Raw genomic sequence first — 20259 nt, forward strand, 5'->3', positions numbered from 1 at the left:
ATGCATGTGTTCTTCATGATCTTCAAGTTGTTCTTGATGATTGTCTTTGTTTGATCTTTAATTTTTCTTGTTTTGTGTCTTTTCTTGTTTTTCATATGCATTTTTGAATTATTAGTGTTTAAAGTTTAAAAATTTTTAAGTTTGGTGTCTTGCATGTTTTTCTTTTCTTAAAAATTTTCAAAAATATGTTCTTGGTGTTCATCTTGACATTCAAAGTGTTCTTGGTGTTCATCTTGACGTTCAAAGTGTTCGTGCATGCAATAGTTGTTCTGATTCATAATTTTTATGTTTTGAGTCATTTAGTTGTTTTTCTCTCTCCTCATTAAAAATTCAGAAATCAAAAATATATCTTTTCCTTATTCTTCTCATAAATTTCAAATTTTTGGATTGACTTAGTCAAAAATTTTTAAAATTTAGTTGTTTCTTATAAGTCAAGTCAAAATTTCAATTTAAAAATTCTATCTTTTCAAAACTTTTTCAGAAATCAAATTTTTTTCATTTTTTTCCTTAAAATTTTTGAAAATTTTAAAAATTAATTTTCAAAATATTTTTTACTCTTATTTCATTTTTTCGAAATTAATGCTAACATTTAATGTTTTTATTCAAAAATTTCAAGATGTTACTTGCCTATTAAGAAAGATATAATCTTTAAACTCTAAGAATCATATCTTTTAGTTTCTTGATAGTCAAGTAATCAACTTTAATTTCAAAAATCAAATCTTTTTAATTTCCTTTTCAAATCTTTTTCAAAATGAATTTCAATCATATCTTTTTCAAAATCAATTTAAAAATCTTTTTCTAACTTCTTATCTTTTCAAAATTGATTTTCAAATCTTTTTCAATTAACTACTTAACTTTTTGTTTGATTTTAGAATTCTTATCTTTTTTAAAACCATCCAACTACTTTCCTCTCTCTAATTTTCGAAAATCATTAACACCTTTTTCAAAAATCTTTTTAATTAACTAATTGTTTTAAATTTTAATTTTATTTCTTTTAATAAATTCGAATTTCAACTTTAATTTAAAATAAAAACAAAAATATTTTTAATTATTTTCTTGTAATTCGAACTCTCTCTCCCTCTCTGTGTTCGAATTCTTCGTCCCGTCCCTCTATATCATTCTTCTATTCTTCTCTTCTTCTACTCACATAAAGGAATCTCTATACCGTGACATAGATGATTCCTCTTCTTCCTCTATTCTCTTTTTTTCATATGAGCAAGAACAAGGATAAGAACATTCTTGTTGAAGCTAATCCTGAACCTGAAAGGACTCTGAAGAGGAAGCTAAGGGAAGCTAAAGCACAACTCTCTGGAGATAACCTTACAGAAATTTTCGAAAAAGAAAGAGACATGGTGGTGCACGAAATTGTGATCGCTACAACTCAAATAATCCAAAAACTTGGTGTTCAACACCATGGCATAAACACAACTTCGCACAACTAACCAGCAATTGTACTGGGTCGTCCAAGTAATAAACCTTACGCGAGTAAGGGTCGATCCCACAGAGATTGTTGGTATGAAGCAAGCTATGGTCGCCTTGTAAATCTTAGTCAGGCAAACTCAAATGGGTAAGGGTGATATACGAATAAACATAAAGATAAAGATAGAGATACTTATGCAATTCATTGGTGGGAATTTCAGATAAGCGTATTGGTGCGCGAAATTGTGAACAATACTTTTTCACAACTCTCATAATCCCCGGTAATGGCTCCAAGAACTTGGTAGCTCAATACCATGGCATTACACAACTTCGCACAACTAACCAGCAAGTGCACTGGGTCGTCCAAGTAATACCTTACGTGAGTAAGGGTCGATCCCACGGAGATTGTTAGCATTGAAGCAAGCTATGGTCATCTTGTAAATCTTAGTCAGGCAAACTCAAATATATATGATGATGAACGAAAATAACATAGAAGATAAGGATAGTGATACTTATGTATATCATTGGTGTAAGAGCTTCAGACAAGCGTATGAAGATGCCTTCCCTTCCGTCTCTCTGCTTTCCTACTGCCTTCATCCAATCCTCTCTTACTCCTTTCCATGGCAAGCTCGTGTAGGGTTTCACTGTTGTCAGCAGCTACCTCCCATCCGCGCAGTGAAAGCTAATGCACGCACTCTGTCACAGTACTGCCAATCACCGGTTTGGTTCCCTCCCCTACCGGAATAGAATCACTCTTTTGCGTCTGTCACTAACGCCCAGTAGGTTACAGGTTTGAAGCACGTCACAGTCATTCAATCATTGAATCCTACTCAGAATACCACAGACAAGGTTAGACCTTCCGGATTCTCTTGAATGCTGCCATCAGGTCCTGCCTTTACCACGAAGACTCTGATCTCACGGAATGGTTGGCTCGTTTGTCAGGCGAGCACTCGGTTGTCAGGCGATCAACCATGCATCGTGCAATCAAGAATCCAAGAGATATTCACTAAGCCTCAGATGCTTGTAGAACAAGAATGGTTGTCAGTCACCTTGTTCATGGGTGAGAATGATGATGAGTGTCACGGATCATCACATTCATCAAGTTGAGAAACAAGTGATATCTTGGACAAAGAACAAGCGGAATTGAATAGAAGAACAATAGTAATTGCATGAATACTCGAGGTACAGCAGAGCTCCACACCTTAATCTATGGTGTGTAGAAACTCCACCGTTGAAAATACATAAGAACAAGGTCTAGGCATGGCCGAATGGCCAGCCTCCCAAAGAGGGTTTAATCATCAAAACATGATCAAAAGATCCCTCTAATACAATAGTAAAAGGTCCTACTTATAGAAAACTAGTACATAGATGAGTAAATGACATAAAAATCCACTTCCGGGCCCACTTGGTGTGTGCTTGGGCTGAGCAATGAAGCTTTTTCGTGTAAATACTCTCCTTGGAGTTAAACGCCAGCTTTAGTGCCAGTTTGGGCGTTTAACTCCCAATTAGGTGCCAGTTCCGGCGTTTAACGCTGGAATTTCTTGAGGTGACTTTGAACGCCGGTTTGGGCCATCAAATCTTGGGCAAAGTATGGACTATTATATATTGCTGGAAAGCCCAGGATGTCTACTTTCCAACGCCATTGAGAGCGCGCCAATTGGGCTTCTGTAGCTCCAGAAAATCCACTTCGAGTGCAGGGAGGTCAGAATCCAACAGCATCTGCAGTCCTTTTGAGTCTCTGGATCAGATTTTTGCTCAGGTCCCTCAATTTCAGCCAGAAAATACCTGAAATCACAGAAAAACACACAAACTCATAGTAAAGTCCAGAAAAGTGAATTTTAACTAAAAACTAATAAAAATATACTAAAAACTAACTAGATCATACTAAAAATATACTAAAAACAATGCCAAAAAGCATACAAATTATCCGCTCATCACAACACCAAACTTAAATTGTTGCTTGTCCCCAAGCAACTGAAGATCAAATAAGATAAAAAGAAGAGAATATGCAATGAACTCCAAAAACATCTATGAAGATCAGTATTAATTAGATGAGCGGGGCTTTTATCTTTTTGTCTCTGAATAGTTTTGGCATCTCACTCTATCCCTTGTAATTCAGAATGATTGGCTTCTTTAGGAACTCAGAATCCAGATAGTGTTATTGATTCTCCTAGTTAAGTATGATGATTCTTGAACACAGCTACTTATTGAGTCTTGGCTGTGGCCCAAAGCACTCTGTCTTCCAGTATTACCACCGGATACATACATGCCACAGACACATAATTGGGTGAACCTTTTCAGATTGTGACTCAGCTTTGCTAAAGTCCCCAATTAGAGGTATCCAGGGTTCTTAAGCACACTCTTATTTGCCTTGGATCACAACTTTATTTCTTCTTTTTTTTTCGGTTTTTTCCTTTCTTTTTTTTTTTTTGTATTCACTGCTTTTTCTTGCTTCAAGAATCATTTTTATGATTTTTCAGATCCTCAGTAACATGTCTCCTTTTTCATCATTCTTTCAAGAGCCAACAATCATGAACCACAAGTTCAAAAGACATATGCACTGTTCAAGCATACATTCAGAGAACAAAAGTGTTGCCACCACATCAAAATAATTAAACTGCTATAAAATTCAGAATTCATGCAATTCTTTCCTTTTCTATTAAGCACGTTTTTATTCAAGAAAGGTGATGGATTCATAGGACATTCATAACTTTAAGGCATAGACACTAAGACACTAATGATCATAAGACACAAACATGGATAAACATAAAGCATAAAAATTGAAAAACAGAAGAATAAAGAACAAGGAAATCAAGGAACGGGTCCACCTTAGTGATGGCGGCTCTTTCTTGCTCTTGAAGATCCTATGGAGTGCTTGAGCTCCTCAATGTCTCTTCCTTGTCTTTGTTGCTCCTCCCTCATGATTCTTTGGTCTTTTCTAATTTCATGGAGGAGAATGGAGTGTTCTTGATGCTCCACCCTTAGTTGTCCCATGTTGGAACTCAATTCTCCTAGGGAGGTGTTCAATTGCTCCCAATAATTGTGTGGAGGAAAGTGCATCCCTTGAGGACTCTCAGGGATCTCATGGTGAGAGGGGTCTCTTGTGTACTCCATCCTTTTCTTGGTGATGGGTTTGTCCTCATCAATGGGGGTATCTCCCTCTATGTCAACTCCAACTGAATAACAGAGGTGACAGATGAGATGAGGAAAGGCTAACCTTGCCAAAGTGGAGGTCTTGTCCGCCACTTTGTAGAGTTCTTGAGCTATAACCTCATGAACTTCTATTTCTTCTCCAATCATGATGCTATGGATCATGATGGCCCGGTCTATGGTAACTTCGGACCGGTTGCTAGTGGGAATGATTGAGCGTTGTATGAACTCTAACCATCCTCTAGCCACGGGCTTGAGGTCATGCCTTCTCAATTGAACCGGCTTTCCTCTTGAATCTTGCTTCCATTGTGCGCCCTCTTCACATATGGTTGTGAGGACTTGGTCCAACCTTTGATCAAAGTTGACCCTTCTAGTGTAAGGATGCTCATCTCCTTGCATCATAGGCAAGTTGAACGCCACCCTCACACTCTCCGGACTAAAATCCAAGTATTTCCCCCGGACCATAGTGAGATAATTCTTTGGATTCGGGTTCACACTTTGGTCATGGTTCTTGGTGATCCATGCATTGGCATAGAACTCTTGAACCATCAAGATTCCGACTTGTTGAATGGGGTTGGTAAGCACTTCCCAACCTCTTCTTCGGATCTCATGGCGGATTTCCGGATATTCACCCTTTTTGAGTGAAAAGGGGACCTCGGGGATCACCTTCTTCAAGGCCACAACTTCATAGAAGTGGACTTGATGCACCCTTGAGAGGAATCTATCCATCTCCCATGACTCGGAGGTGGAAGCCTTTGCCTTCCCTTTCCTCTTTTTAGAGGTTTCTCCGGCCTTGGATGCCATAAATGGTTATGAAAAAGCAACGCTTTTACCACACCAAACTTAAAATGTTTGCTCGTCCTCGAGCAAAAGAAGAAAGAAGAGAGTAGAAGAAGAAGAAATGAGGAAGAGGGGGAAGGTGGTGTGTTCGGCCAAGAAGGGAAAGAAGGGGTGTTTAGGTTGTGTGAAAATGAAGGGTTGAAGAAGGGTATATATAGGAGAGAAGGGGGTAAAGGTTCGGCCATTAGGGTGGGTTTTGGGAGGGGAAGTGGTTTGAATTTGAAGGGTGAGGTTGGTGGCGATTTATGAAGGATGGATGTGAGTGGTGAAGAGAAAGATGGGATTTGATAGGTGAAGGGTTTTTGGGGAAGAGGTATTGAGGTGATTGGTGAATGGGGGAAGAAGAGAGAGAGTGATGGTAGGGTCCTGTGGGGTCCACAGATCCTGTGGTGTCAAGGAAAAGTCATCCCTGCACCAAATGTTGCTCAAAATCACGTTTTGAGCCTTTTCTGGCGTTAAACGCCGGGCTGGTGCCCATTCCTGGCGTTTAACGCCAGGTTGTTGCCCTTTACTGGCGTTTAACGCCAGTCCGGTGCCCCTTTCTGGCGTTAAACGCCCAGAATGGTGCCAGACTGGGCGTTAAACGCCCAACAGCTAGCATTACTGGCGTTTGAACGCCAGCTTCTTCTCCTCCAGGGTGTGCTGTTTTTCTTCCTATTTTTCATTCTGTTTTTGCTTTTTTCATTGTTTTTGTGACTTCTTATGATCATCAACCTACAAAAAAGATAAAATAACGAAAGAAAATAGTTAACTATAAAACATTGGGTTGCCTCCCAACAAGCGCTTCTTTAATGTCATTAGCTTGACAGAGGACTCTCATGGAGCCTCAGAGATACTCAGAACCGTGTTGGAACCTCCCAACACCAAACTTAGAGTTTGAATGTGGGGGTTCAACACCAAACTTAGAGTTTGGTTGTGGCCTCCCAACACCAAACTTAGAGTTTGACTGTGGGGGCTCTGCTTGGCTCTGTTTTGAGAGAAGCTCTTCATGCTTCCTCTCCATGATGATAGAGGGATGTCCTTGGGCCTTAAACACCAAGGATTCTTCATTCACTTGAATGATCAACTCTCCTCTATCAACATCAATCACAGCCTTTGCTGTGGCTAGGAAGGGTCTGCCAAGGATGATGGATTCATCCATGCACTTCCCAGTCTCTAGGACTATGAAATCAGTAGGGATGTAATGGTCTTCAATCCTCACCAAAACATTCTCTACAAGTCCATGAGCTTGTTTTCTTGAATTGTCTGCCATCTCTAATGAGATTCTTGCAGCTTGCACCTCAAAGATCCCTAATTTCTCCATTACAGAGAGGGGCATGAGGTTTACACTTGACCCTAAGTCACACAAGGCCTTCTTGAAGGTCATGGTGCCTATGGTACAAGGTATAGAAAACTTCCCAGGATCCTGCCTCTTTTGAGGCAGTTTCTGCCTAGACAAGTCATCCAGTTCTTTGGTGAGCAAGGGAGGTTCATCCTCCCAAGTCTCATTTCCAAATAACTTGTCATTCAGCTTCATGATTGCTCCAAGGTATTTAGCAACTTGCTCTTCAGTGACATACTCATCCTCTTCAGAGGAAGAATACTCATCAGAGCTCATGAATGGCAGAAGTAAGTCCAATGGAATCTCTATGGTCTCATTTTGAGCCTCAGACTCCCATTGTTCCTCATTGAGGAACTCAGAGGAGATTGGTACACGCCCACTGAGGTCTTCCTCAGTGGCGTCCTCCTCCTCTCTTTCCTCTCCATATTCGGCCATGTCTATGGCTTTGCACTCTCCTTTTGGATTTTCTTCTGTATTACTTGGGAGAGTGCTAGGAGGGAGTTCAGTAACTTTCTTGCTTAGCTGACCCACTTGTCCTTCCAAATTTCTGATGGAGGACCTTGTTTCATTCATGAAACTTTGAGTGGTCTTTATTAGATCAGAGACCATTGTTGCTAAGTCAGAAGTATTCTGCTTAGAACTCTCTGTCTGTTGCTGAGAAGATGATGGAAAAGGCTTGCCATTGCTAAACCTGTTTCTTCCACCATTATTGTTATTGAGACCTTGTTGAGGTCTCTCTTGATTCTTCCATGAGAAATTTGGGTGATTTCTCCATGAAGAATTATAGGTGTTCCATAGGGTTCTCCTAGGTAATTCACCTCTTCCATTGAAGGGTTCTCAGGATCATAAGCTTCTTCCTCAGATGAAGCATCCTTAGTACTGTTTGGTGCATTTTGCATTCCAGACAGACTTTGAGAAATCAAATTGACTTGTTGAGTCAATATCTTGTTCTGAGCCAATATGGCATTCAGAGTGTCAATCTCAAGAACTCCTTTCTTCTGACTAGCCCCATTGTTCACAGGATTTCTTTCAGAAGTATACATGAATTGGTTATTTGCAACCATTTCAATTAGCTCTTGAGCTTCTGCAGGCGTCTTCTTCAGATGAAGAGATCCTCCAGCAGAGCTATCCAAGGACATCTTGGATAGTTCAGAGAGACCATCATAGAAAATACCTATGATGCTCCATTCAGAAAGCATGTCTGAGGGACATCTTCTGATTAATTGTTTGTATCTTTCCCAAGCTTCATAGAGGGATTCTCCATCCTTCTGTCTGAAGGTTTGGACTTCCACTCTAAGCTTACTCCATCTTTGTGGTGGAAAGAACTTTGCCAAGAAGGCATTGACTAGCTTTTCCCAAGAGTCCAGGCTTTCTTTAGGTTGAGAATCCAACCATATTCTAGCTCTGTCTCTTACAGCAAAAGGGAATAGCATCAGTCTATAGACCTCAGGGTTAACCCCATTAGTCTTGACTGTGTCACAGATTTGCAAGAATTCAGCTAAGAACTGAGGAGGATCTTCCATTGGAAGTCCATGGAACTTGCAATTCTGTTGCATTAGAGAAACTAATTGAGGCTTAAGCTCAAAGTTGTTTGCTCCAATGGCAGGGATAGAGATGCTTCTCCCATAGAAATCAGGAGTAGGTGCAGTAAAGTCACCCAGCACCTTCCTTGCATTGTTGGCATTGTTGTTGTTTTCGTTTGCCATGGGTTCTTCTTCTTTGAAGAATTCGGTCAGGTCCTCTAAAGAGAGTTGTGCTTTAGCTTCTCTTAGCTTTCTCTTCAAGGTCCTTTCAGGTTCAGGGTCAGCTTCAACAAGAATGCCTTTGTCTCTGCTCCTGCTCATATGAAAGAGAAGAGAAAAAGAAAATGTGGAATCCTCTATGTCACAGTATAGAGATTCCTTGAAATGTCAGAGGAAAAGAGAAATAGAAAGAAGAAGGTGAAGAAGAATTCGAACTTTAATTAGATAGAGTTCGAATTGTGCATTAAGAAGGAGTGGTACTCCATAAATAGAAGGATGTGAGAAGGAGGGAAGTGGATTTTCGAAAATTCAATTAAAAGATTTTGAAAACATTTTGAAAATTTGATTGATAATTTTCGAAAATTAAAAGTGAAAAAGAAATCAAGTGATTTTTGAAAAAGATTTTGAAATTAGAAGTCAAAAAGATTTGATTGAAAACTATTTTGAAAAAGATGAGGTTAAAAAGATTTGATTGAAAAGTTATGGTTTTAAAAAGATGTGATTGAGAAGATATGATTTGAAAACAATTTTAAAAGATATGATTTGAAAACAATTTGAAAAGATATGATTTTAAAAATTAATGACTTGCCTAACAAGAAAAGATATGATTCAAACATAAAACCTTCCTCAACAGAAAAGGCAAAAAAATGTTCAATCAAATCATTAATTGTTAGTAAGTATCTTTGAAAAAGGAAAGAAATTGATTTTGAAAACATTTGATTGAAAAGATATGATTTGAAAAAGATTTGATTTTGAAAAACTTTGAAAACTTGAAAAAAATTGATTTTGAAAACAAAATCTTCCCCCTAGCACCATCCTGGCGTTAAACGCCCAGAATGGTATACATTCTGGCGTTTAACGCCCAAAATGCTACCTCTTTGGGCGTTAAACGCCCAACCAGGTGCCCTGGCTGGCGTTTAAACGCCAGTCTGCCTTCTTCACTGGGCATTTTTGAATGCTCAGCTTTTTCTGTATAATTCCTCTGCAGTATGTTCTGAATCTTCAATTCTTTGTATCATTGACTTGAAAAGACACAAATTAAAAATATTTTTGGATTTTTAATAATCAAAATGCAACAAGAATCAAATAACAATGCATGCAAGACACCAAACTTAGCAGTTTGTGTACTACTGACACTATATGAGACACATAAATACTCAAGCCAAAAGAATTTAAAGATCAGGGTAAGAAATCATCAAGAATTACTTGAAGATCCTTAAGACACATGAATGAATGCATGCAATTGACACCAAACTTAAAATGAGACACTAGACTTAAGCAAGAAACAGCAAATATTTTTTTGGTTTTTATGATTTTGTAATTTTTTTTTTTTTTGTGTTTTTTGAAAATTAAGTGGAAAAAGGTATCAAAATTCTTAATGAGAATTCCAGGAATCAGTGCAATGCTAGTCTAAGACTCCGGTCCAGGAATTAGACATGGCTTCACAGCCAGCCAAGCTTTCAAAGAAAGCTTCGGTCCAAAACACTAGACATGACCAAAGGTCAGCCAAGCCTTAGCAGATCACTGCTCCAAAAGCAAGGTTGATGAAAATCAACAAGCTCTTGTGGTGATAAGTTGAAACCTCGGTCCAATCAGATTAGACATGGCTTCTCAGCCAGCCAGATTTCAACAAATCATCATGAAACTCTAGAATTCATCTTCAAGAATTTCGAAAAAAATAAATACCTAATCTAAGCAACAAGATGAACCGTCAGTTGTCCAAACTAGAACAATCCCCGGCAACGGCGCCAAAAACTTGGTGCGCGAAATTGTGAACAATACTTTTTCACAACTCTCATAATCCCCGGTAATGGCTCCAAGAACTTGGTAGATCAATACCATGGCATTACACAACTTCGCACAACTAACCAGCAAGTGCACTGGGTCGTCCAAGTAATACCTTACGTGAGTAAGGGTCGATCCCACGGAGATTGTTAGCATTGAAGCAAGCTATGGTCATCTTGTAAATCTTAGTCAGGCAAACTCAAATATATATGATGATGAACGAAAATAACATAGAAGATAAGGATAGTGATACTTATGTATATCATTGGTGTAAGAGCTTCAGACAAGCGTATGAAGATGCCTTCCCTTCCGTCTCTCTGCTTTCCTACTGCCTTCATCCAATCCTCTCTTACTCCTTTCCATGGCAAGCTCGTGTAGGGTTTCACTGTTGTCAGCAGCTACCTCCCATCCGCGCAGTGAAAGCTAATGCACGCACTCTGTCACAGTACTGCCAATCACCGGTTTGGTCCCCTCCCCTACCGGAATAGAATCACTCTTTTGCGTCTGTCACTAACGCCCAGTAGGTTACAGGTTTGAAGCACGTCACAGTCATTCAATCATTGAATCCTACTCAGAATACCACAGACAAGGTTAGACCTTCCGGATTCTCTTGAATGCTGCCATCAGGTCCTGCCTTTACCACGAAGACTCTGATCTCACGGAATGGTTGGCTCGTTTGTCAGGCGAGCACTCGGTTGTCATGCGATCAACCATGCATCGTGCAATCAAGAATCCAAGAGATATTCACTAAGCCTCAGATGCTTGTAGAACAAGAATGGTTGTCAGTCACCTTGTTCATGGGTGAGAATGATGATGAGTGTCACGGATCATCACATTCATCAAGTTGAGAAACAAGTGATATCTTGGACAAAGAACAAGCGGAATTGAATAGAAGAACAATAGTAATTGCATGAATACTCGAGGTACAGCAGAGCTCCACACCTTAATCTATGGTGTGTAGAAACTCCACCGTTGAAAATACATAAGAACAAGGTCTAGGCATGGCCGAATGGCCAGCCTCCCAAAGAGGGTTTAATCATCAAAACATGATCAAAAGATCCCTCTAATACAATAGTAAAAGGTCCTACTTATAGAAAACTAGTACATAGATGAGTAAATGACATAAAAATCCACTTCCGGGCCCACTTGGTGTGTGCTTGGGCTGAGCAATGAAGCTTTTTCGTGTAAAGACTCTCCTTGGAGTTAAACGCCAGCTTTAGTGCCAGTTTGGGCGTTTAACTCCCAATTAGGTGTCAGTTCCGGCGTTTAACGCTGGAATTTCTTGAGGTGACTTTGAACGCCGGTTTGGGCCATCAAATCTTGGGCAAAGCATGGACTATTATATATTGCTGGAAAGCCCAGGATGTCTACTTTCCAACGCCATTGAGAGCGCGCCAATTGGGCTTCTGTAGCTCCAGAAAATCCACTTCGAGTGCAGGGAGGTCAGAATCCAACAGCATCTGCAGTCCTTTTGAGTCTCTGGATCAGATTTTTGCTCAGGTCCCTCAATTTCAGCCAGAAAATACCTGAAATCATAGAAAAACACACAAACTCATAGTAAAGTCCAGAAAAGTGAATTTTAACTAAAAACTAATAAAAATATACTAAAAAATAACTAGATCATACTAAAAATATACTAAAAACAATGCCAAAAAGCATACAAATTATCCGCTCATCACGTATGAAGATGCTTGGTCCCTTCCGTCTCTCTGCTTTCCTACTGTCTTCATCCAATCCTTCTTACTCCTTTCCATGGCAAGCTGTATGCAAGGGTTTCACCGTTGTCAGTGGCTACCTCCCATCCTCTCAGTGGAAATGTTCAACGCACCCTGTCACGGCACGGCTATCCAGCTGTCGGTTCTCGATCATGTCGGAATAGAATCCAGTGATTCTTTTGCGTCTGTCACTAACGCCCCACAATCGCGAGTTTGAAGCTCGTCACAGTCATTCAATCATTGAATCCTACTCAGAATACCACAGACAAGGTTTAGACCTTGGTGCGCGAAATCGTGATCACTACAACTTCGCACAACTAACCAGCAAGTGCACTGGGTCGTCCAAGTAATACCTTACGTGAGTAAGGGTCGATCCCACGGAGATTGTTAGTATGAAGCAAGCTATGGTCATCTTGTAAATCTTAGTCAGGCAGACTCAAATGGATATGATGATGAACGAAAATAACATAAAAGATAAAGATAGAGATACTTATGTAATTCATTGGTAGGAACTTCAGATAAGCGCATGAAGATGCCTTCCCTTCCGTCTCTCTGCTTTCCTACTGTCTTCATCCAATCCTTCCTACTCCTTTCCATGGCAAGCTCGTGTAGGGTTTCACCGTTGTCAATGGCTACCTCCCATCCTCTCAGTGAAAGCGATTGCATATGCCCTGTCACGGCACGCGGAATTCAGCTGTCGGTTCTCGGTCAGGCCGGAATAATATCCATTGATACTTTTGCGTCTGTCACTAACGCCCCGCCTGCTAGGAGTTTGAAGCACGTCACAGTCATTCAGTCATTGAATCCTACTCAGAATACCACAGACAAGGTTAGACCTTCCGGATTCTCTTGAATGCTGCCATCAGTTCTTTCCTATACCACGAAGACTCTGATCTCACGGAATGGTTGGCTCGTTTGTCAGGCGAGCACTCGGTTGTCAGGCGATCAACCATGCATCGTGCAATCAGGAATCCAAGAGATATTCACTAGAGCCTTGATTGCTTGTAGAACAGAAGTGGTTGTCAGTCACTTTGTTCATAAGTGAGAATGATGATGAGTGTCACGGATCATCACATTCATCAAGTTGAAGAACAAGTGATATCTTGGACAAAGAACAAGCGGAATTGAATAGAAGAACAATAGTAATTGCATTAATACTCGAGGTACAGCAGAGCTCCACACCTTAATCTATGGTGTGTAGAAACTCCACCGTTGAAAATACATAAGAACAAAAGTGATCATTGGTTTCGGCCCCAGAGAGGGAACCAGAAGAACCAAGATGAAAATACAATTGTAAAAGGTCCTATATATAGAAAACTAGTAGCCTAGGGTGTACAAAGATGAGTAAATGACATAAAAATCCACTTCCGGGCCCACTTGGTGTGTGCTTGGGCTGAGCATTGAAGCATTTTCGTGTAGAGACTCTTCTTGGAGTTAAACGCCAGCTTTTATGCCAGTTTGGGCGTTTAACTCCCATTTTGGTGCCAGTTCCGGCGTTTAACGCTGGGAATTCTGAGGGTGACTTTGAACGCCGGTTTAGGCCATCAAATCTTGGGCAAAGTATGGACTATCATATATTGCTGGAAAGCCCAGGATGTCTACTTTCCAACGCCGTTGAGAGCGCGCCAATTGGGCTTCTGTAGCTCCAGAAAATCCACTTCGAGTGCAGGGAGGTCAGAATCCAACAGCATCTGCAGTCCTTTTGAGTCTCTGGATCAGATTTTTGCTCAGGTCCCTCAATTTCAGCCAGAAAATACCTGAAATCATAGAAAAACACACAAACTCATAGTAAAGTCCAGAAAAGTGAATTTTAACTAAAAACTAATAAAAATATACTAAAAACTAACTAGATCATACTAAAAATATACTAAAAACAATGCCAAAAAGCATACAAATTATCCGCTCATCACGTATGAAGATGCTTGGTCCCTTCCGTCTCTCTGCTTTCCTACTGTCTTCATCCAATCCTTCTTACTCCTTTCCATGGCAAGCTGTATGCAAGGGTTTCACCGTTGTCAGTGGCTACCTCCCATCCTCTCAGTGGAAATGTTCAACGCACCCTGTCACGGCACGGCTATCCAGCTGTCGGTTCTCGATCATGTCGGAATAGAATCCAGTGATTCTTTTGCGTCTGTCACTAACGCCCCACAATCGCGAGTTTGAAGCTCGTCACAGTCATTCAATCATTGAATCCTACTCAGAATACCACAGACAAGGTTTAGACCTTGGTGCGCGAAATCGTGATCACTACAACTTCGCACAACTAACCAGCAAGTGCACTGGGTCGTCCAAGTAATACCTTACGTGAGTAAGGGTCGATCCCACGGAGATTGTTAGTATGAAGCAAGCTATGGTCATCTTGTAAATCTTAGTCAGGCAGACTCAAATGGATATGATGATGAACGAAAATAACATAAAAGATAAAGATAGAGATACTTATGTAATTCATTGGTAGGAACTTCAGATAACGCATGAAGATGCCTTCCCTTCCGTCTCTCTGCTTTCCTACTGTCTTCATCCAATCCTTCCTACTCCTTTCCATGGCAAGCTCGTGTAGGGTTTCACACCGTTGTCAATGGCTACCTCCCATCCTCTCAGTGAAAGCGATTGCATATGCCCTGTCACGGCACGCGGAATTCAGCTGTCGGTTCTCGGTCAGGCCGGAATAATATCCATTGATACTTTTGCGTCTGTCACTAACGCCCCGCCTGCTAGGAGTTTGAAGCACGTCACAGTCATTCAGTCATTGAATCCTACTCAGAATACCACAGACAAGGTTAGACCTTCCGGATTCTCTTGAATGCTGCCATCAGTTCTTTCCTATACCACGAAGACTCTGATCTCACGGAATGGTTGCTCGTTTGTCAGGCGAGCACTCGTTGTCAGGCGATCAACCATGCATCGTGCAATCAGGAATCCAAGAGATATTCACTAGAGCCTTGATTGCTTGTAGAACAGAAGTGGTTGTCAGTCACTTTGTTCATAAGTGAGAATGATGATGAGTGTCACGGATCATCACATTCATCAAGTTGAAGAACAAGTGATATCTTGGACAAAGAACAAGCGGAATTGAATAGAAGAACAATAGTAATTGCATTATACTCGAGGTACAGCAGAGCTCCACACCTTAATCTATGGTGTGTAGAAACTCCACCGTTGAAAATACATAAGAACAAAAGTGATCATTGGTTTCGGCCCCAGAGAGGGAACCAGAAGAACCAAGATGAAAATACAATAGTAAAAGGTCCTATATATAGAAAACTAGTAGCCTAGGGTGTACAGAGATGAGTAAATGACATAAAAATCCACTTCCGGGCCCACTTGGTGTGTGCTTGGGCTGAGCATTGAAGCATTTTCGTGTAGAGACTCTTCTTGGAGTTAAACGCCAGCTTTTATGCCAGTTTGGGCGTTTAACTCCCATTTTGGTGCCAGTTCCGGCGTTTAACGCTGGGAATTCTGAGGGTGACTTTGAACGCCGGTTTAGGCCATCAAATCTTGGGCAAAGTATGGACTATCATATATTGCTGGAAAGCCCAGGATGTCTACTTCCAACGCCGTTGAGAGCGCCCAATTGGGCTTCTGTAGCTCCAGAAAATCCACTTCGAGTGCAGGGAGGTCAGAATCCAACAGCATCTGCAGTCCTTTTCAGTCTCTGAATCAGATTTTTGCTCAGATCCCTCAATTTCAGCCAGAAAATACCTGAAATCACAGAAAAACACACAAACTCATAGTAAAGTCCAGAAAAGTGAATTTTAACTAAAAACTAATAAAAATATACTAAAAACTAACTAAATCCTACTGAAAACATACTAAAAACAATGCCAAAAAGTGTATAAATTATCCGCTCATCACAACACCAAACTTAAATTGTTGCTTGTCCTCAAGCAACTGAAAATCAAATAAGATAAAAAGAAGAGAATATACTATAGACTCCAAATTATCAATGAAACATAGCTCCAAATTAGATGAGCGGGACTAGTAGCTTTTTGCCTCCGAACAGTTTTGGCATCTCACTTTATCCTTTGAAATTCAGAATGATTGGCTTCTTTAGGAACTTAGAATCCAGATAGTGTTATTGATTCTCCTAGTTAAGTATGATGATTCTTGAACACAGCTACTTATTGAGTCTTGGCCGTGGCCCAAAGCACTCTGTCTTCCAGTATTACCACCGGATACATACATGCCACAGACACATAATTGGGTGAACCTTTTCAGATTGTGACTCAGCTTTGCTAGAGTCCCCAATTAGAGGTGTCCAGGGTTCTTAAGCACACTCTTTTGCCTTGGATCACAACTTTATTTCTTTCTTTTTTCTTTTCTTTTTCTTTCTCCCTTTTTTTTTCTTTTTCGTTTTTCTCCTTCTCTCTTTTTTTTTTCTTTTTTGTATTCACTGCTTTTTCTTGCTTCAAGAATCATTTTTATGATTTTTCAGATCCTCAGTAACATGTCTCCTTTTTCATCATTCTTTCAAGAGCCAACAATTTTAACATTCATGAACCACAAATTCAAAAGACATATGCACTGTTCAAGCATACATTCAGAAAACAAAAAGTATTGCCACCACATCAAACTAATTAAGCTAGTTTTAAAGATGAATTTGAAATCCTGTACTTCTTGTTCTTTTGTGATAAAAACAGTTTTCATTTAAGAAAGGTGATGGATTCATAGGACATTCATAACTTTAAGGCATAGACACTAAGACACTAATGATCACAAAACATGGATAAACATAAGCATAAAATTCGAAAAACAGAAGAATAAAGAACAAGGAAATCAAAGAACGGGTCCACCTTAGTGATGGCGGCTCTTTCTTCCTCTTGAAGATCCTATGGAGTGCTTGAGCTCCTCAATATCTTTTCCTTGTCTTTGTTGCTCCTCTCTTAGTTGTCCCATGTTGGAACTCAATTCTCCTAGGGAGGTGTTAATTTGCTCCCAATAGTCTTGTGGAGAAAAGTGCATCCCTTGAGGCATCTCAGGGATCTCATGATGAGAGGGGTCTCTTGTTTGCTCCATCCTTTAGTAATGGGCTTGAGGTCATGCCTTCTCAGTTGAACCGGCTTCCCTCTTGAGTTTCTCTTCCATTGAGCGCCCTCTTCACAAATGTTTATGAGGACTTGGTCCAACCTTTGATCAAAGTTGACCCTTTTTTGAGTGAAAAGGTGACCTCGGGGATCACCTTCTTCAAGGCCACAACTTCATAGAAGTGGTCTTGATGCACCCTTGAGATGAATCTATCCATCTCCCATGACTCGGAGGTGGAAGCTTTTGCCTTCCCTTTCCTCTTTCTAGAGGTTTCTCCGGCCTTGGATACCATAAATGGTTATGGAAAAACGAAAAAGAAACGCTTTTACCACACCAAACTTAAAAGGTTTGCTCGTCCTCGAGCAAAAGAAGAAAGAAGAGAGTAGAAGAAGAAGAAAATGAGGAAGAAGGGAATGGCTTTGTGTTCGGCCATGTATGGGTGGGTTTGGGAGGGAAAGTGGTTTGAATTTGAATGGTGAGGTAGGTGGGATTTTATGAAGGATGGATGTGAGTGGTGAAGAAGAGAGAAAGTGGTAGGGTAGGTGGGGATCCTGTGGGGTCCACAGATCCTGAGGTATCAAGGAAAAGTCATCCCTGTACCAAATGGCATTCAAAATCACGTTTTGTGCCATTTCTGGCGTTAAACGCCGGGCTGGTGCCCATTTCTGGCGTTTAACGCCAGCTTTTTGCCCCTTTCTGGCGTTTAACGCCAGTCTAGTGCCCCTTTCTGGCGTTAAACGCCCAGAATGGTGCCAGACTGGGCGTTAAACGCCCAACAGCTAACCTTACTGGCGTTTAAACGCCAGTAGGTGCGTCCTCCAGGGTGTGCTATTTTTCTTCCTGTTTTTCATTCTGTTTTTGCTTTTTTCATTAATTTTGTGACTTCTCATGATCATCAACCTACAAAAAAAATAAAATAACAAAAGAAAATAGTTAATTATACAACATTGGGTTGCCTCCCAACAAGCGCTTCTTTAATGTCATTAGCTTGACAGAGGACTCTCATGGAGCCTCACAGATACTTAGAGCCATGTTGGAACCTCCCAACACCAAACTTAGAGTTTGAATGTGGGGGTTCAACACCAAACTTAGAGTTTGGTTGTGGCCTCCCAACACCAAACTTAGAGTTTGACTGTGGGGGCTCTGTTTGGCTCTGTTTTGAGAGAAGCTCTTCATGCTTCTTCTCCATGGTGATAGAGGGATACCCTTGGGCCTTAAACACCAAGGATTCTTCATTCACTTGAATGCTCAACTCGCCTCTATCAACATCAATCACAGCCTTTGCTGTGGCTAGGAAGGGTCTGCCAAGGATGATGGTTTCATCCATGCACTTCCCAGTCTCTAGGACTATGAAATCAGCAGGGATGTAATGGTCTTCAATCTTCACCAAAACATCCTCTACAAGTCCATGAGCTTGTTTTCTTGAGTTGTCTGCCATCTCTAATGAGATTCTTGTAGCTTGCACCTCAAAGATCCCTAGCTTCTCCATTACAGAGAGAGGCATGAGATTTACACTTGACCCTAAGTCACACAGAGCCTTCTTGAAGGTCATGGTGCCTATGGTACAAGGTATTGAAAACTTCCCAGGATCTTGTCTCTTTTGAGGTAATTTCTGCCTAGACAAGTCATCCAGTTCTTTGGTGAGCAAAGGAGGTTCATTCTCCCAAGTCTCATTTCCAAATAACTTGTCATTTAGCTTCATGATTGCTCCAAGGTATTTAGCAACTTGCTCTTCAGTGACATACTCATCCTCTTCAAAGGAAAAATACTCATCAGAGCTCATGAAAGGCAGAAGTAAGTCCAATGGAATCTCTATGGTCTCATTTTGAGCCTCAGATTCCCATGGTTCCTCATTAGGGAACTCATTGAAGGTCAGTGCACGCCCATTGAGGTCTTCCTCAGTGGCGTTCACTTCCTCTCCTTCCTCTCCAAATTCGGCCATGTTGATGGCCTTGCACTCTCCTTTTGGATTTTCTTCTGTATTGCTTGGGAGAGTACTAGGAGGGAGTTCAGTAATTTTCTTGCTCAGCTGACCCACTAGTCCTTCCAAGTTTCTAATGGAGGATCTTGTTTCAGTCATGAAATTTTGAGTGGTTTTGATTAGATCAGAGACCATGGTTGCTAAGTCAGAGGTATTCTGCTTAGAACTCTCTGTCCGTTACTGAGAAGATGATGGAAAAGGCTTGCCATTGCTAAACCTGTTTCTTCCACCATTATTGTTGTTGAAACCTTGTTGAGGTCTCTGTTGATCCTTCCATGAGAAATTTGGGTGATTTCTCCATGAAGAATTATAGGTGTTTCCATAGGGTTCTCCTAGGTAATTTACCTCTTCCATTGAAGGGTTCTCAGGATCATAGGCTTCTTCTTCAGATGAAGCATCCTTAGTACTGCTTGGTGCGTTTTGCATTCCAGACAGACTTTGAGAGATCAAATTGACTTGTTGAGTCAATATCTTGTTCTGAGCCAGAATGGCATTCAGAGCATCAATCTCAAGAACTCCTTTCTTCTGATTAGTCCCATTGTTCACAGGATTCCTTTCAGAAGTGTACATGAATTGGTTATTTGCAACCATTTCAATCAGCTCTTGAGCTTCTATAGGCGTCTTCTTTAAATGAAGAGATCCTCCAGCAGAGCTATCCAAAGACATCTTGGATAGTTCAGAGAGACCATCATAGAAAATACCTATGATGCTCCATTCAGAAAGCATGTCAGACGGACATTTTCTGATCAATTGTTTGTATCTTTCCCAAGCTTCATAGAGGGATTCCCATCCTTCTGTCTGAAGGTTTGGACTTCCACTCTAAGCTTACTCAATTTTTGAGGTGGAAAGAACTTTGCCAAGAAGGCATTGACTAGCTTTTCCCATGAGTCCAGGCTTTCTTTAGGTTGTGAGTCCAACCATGTCCTAGCTCTGTCTCTTACAGCAAAAGGGAATAGCATAAGTCTGTAAACCTCAGGGTCTACCCCATTGGTCTTGACAGTGTCACAGATTTGCAAGAATTCAGCTAAGAACTGATGAGGATCTTCCAATGGAAGTCCATGGAACTTGCAGTTCTGTTGCATTAGAGAAACTAATTGAGGCTTAAGCTCAAAGTTGTTTGCTCCAATGGCAGGGTTAGAGATGCTTCTCCCATAAAAGTCGGGAGTGGGTGCAGTAAAGTCACCCAGCACCTTCCTTGCATTGTTGGCATTGTTGTTGTTTTTGGCTGCCATGTGTTCTTCTTCTTTGAAGATTTCTGTTAGGTCCTCTTCAGAGAATTATGCT

General features: G+C 40.7%; 1 non-coding gene across 1 annotated transcript; it reads left to right on the top strand.

The window, feature by feature from the left end:
* The first annotated feature begins 7923 nt into the window (after window positions 1–7923).
* LOC130959064 (small nucleolar RNA R71) lies at window positions 7924–8031 on the top strand. Its single transcript, XR_009078160.1, has one exon. It is a non-coding gene; the product is annotated as a small nucleolar RNA R71 (small nucleolar RNA).
* Window positions 8032–20259: the final 12228 nt, after the last annotated feature.

Source organism: Arachis stenosperma, chromosome 10 (genome assembly GCF_014773155.1).
Source record: "Arachis stenosperma cultivar V10309 chromosome 10, arast.V10309.gnm1.PFL2, whole genome shotgun sequence".
Lineage (NCBI taxonomy): Eukaryota > Viridiplantae > Streptophyta > Magnoliopsida > Fabales > Fabaceae > Arachis > Arachis stenosperma.